The sequence below is a fragment of the Nannospalax galili genome, unplaced genomic scaffold (genome assembly GCF_000622305.1).
Source record: "Nannospalax galili isolate Female #2095 unplaced genomic scaffold, S.galili_v1.0 scaffold536, whole genome shotgun sequence".
In the NCBI taxonomy this organism is placed as follows: Eukaryota; Metazoa; Chordata; class Mammalia; order Rodentia; family Spalacidae; genus Nannospalax; species Nannospalax galili.
The window spans coordinates 903,513-905,176 of NW_008337057.1; positions in this window are offsets into that span (position 1 = coordinate 903,513).

Here is a 1,664-nt window from a genome sequence, read left to right on the forward strand (position 1 = left end):
CTGCAAAGGCCCGCTCTTTGGCCAATCAGAGAGATTGAGGCCTAATCTGGCCATATCTAATCGGGTCCCTAAGTATTCTTTAACGTTTTGCAATTGAATTTTTTCTGGGGCTATGCTCAACTTCCATTTCTGCAATTCTGATTTTAGACAACATAACATGTCTGCAACAGTTGCTTTATTTTGGGCGCATAACAATATGTCATCCATATAATGATAGATAGCTGCATTTGGGAAAGTCTTCCTCAGAGGGCTTATAGCTTTACCCACATAGAGCTGACACAAGGTTGGGCTGTTGGCCATGCCTTGGGGGCAAGACCGTCCATTCACACCGGACATCGGGTGAGGAATGATTTAAGGAGGGTACAGTAAAAGCAAATTTGTTAGTATCATTGGGATGTAACGGTATGGAGAAGAAACAATCTTTTATATCAATTACAGGTGAGGGCCAATTTTTAGGCAGGGCGGAGATCAAGGGGAGGCCTAATTGCACCGGACTGAAGATCTCCATACACTCATTTACAGCTCTAAGATCTTGTAGTCGCCATTTGCCTGATTTCTTCTTGATTACAAATATAGGCGTATTCCAAGGGGATGTAGATTCTTTTATATGCCCTGCATCTAATTGTACTTGTACTAGGTCCTGGGCAGCCAATAGCTTTTCTTTTGAAAGGGGCCATTGAGGAACCCAGACCAGTTGTTGTGTTTTCCACATGATAGGAACTTGCTCAATGGCCCCTAGGAAAAACCCAGACCTGATCGGGGGGAGCGTTTTCTTACTTGAATAGGCTCAACAATGCTTTGGCAATTTTTTCCTAGACCTTTACCCTGCATATATCCCATTGCTTGCATAATTCTTTGGCTTTGAGGGCTATATTCTGTATCAGAAACCATTCTTATTCCCATCATTTGCATTATATCCCGCCCCCATAGAGAAATTGGTAATTGCATCACAAATGGTTGAAAGGTACCTTCATGGCCTTCATCATCAGTCCATTTTAGAAACCGTGCACTGCACTGAGGGTCCTGGGCATAACCTAGCCCCCTAAGGGTCTGACAGGATTGCTGCAAAGGCCAGCTCTTCGGCCAATCAGAGAGATTGAGGCCTAATCTGGCCATATCTAATCGGGTCCCTAAGTATTCTTTAACGTTTTGCAACTTCTATCTGCTCCCGTATCCAAGAGCCCTGTGAATTTTCTACCTTCCACGGACAGGGTGGTCAGGGGTCTATTTACCATATCAAGATTAATCCATGCTTGTGGGCCTCCTGAAGCCCCAAAACCCTTACTTCCTCTAACGTTATTTCTTAAAGGGAAGGCAGCATGCTTACTAGGGAGAATAAGTAGTTGCGCGATACGATCTCCGGGACTGATAAGTGATATGCCTTTGGGAGATGACACCATAATGCCAATTCTTCCTGTATAGTCCGAATCAATGACCCCTGGATGAATAATTAATCCTCTTACTGTAGTGGAGCTGCGGCAAATCAATAGCCCCACCGTACCATCCGGAAGAGGTCCTATAAAGTCAGATTCAAGTACTTGGACTCCCATCTGTGGAGTCAATACGAGTCTGGAGGTGGCACTGAGGTCCAGTCCTGCGCTTCCTGAGCTGGCTCTTCTTGCGAGATCCAACTCCCTTGATTTATCAGGAGCAGTTGGACGGCA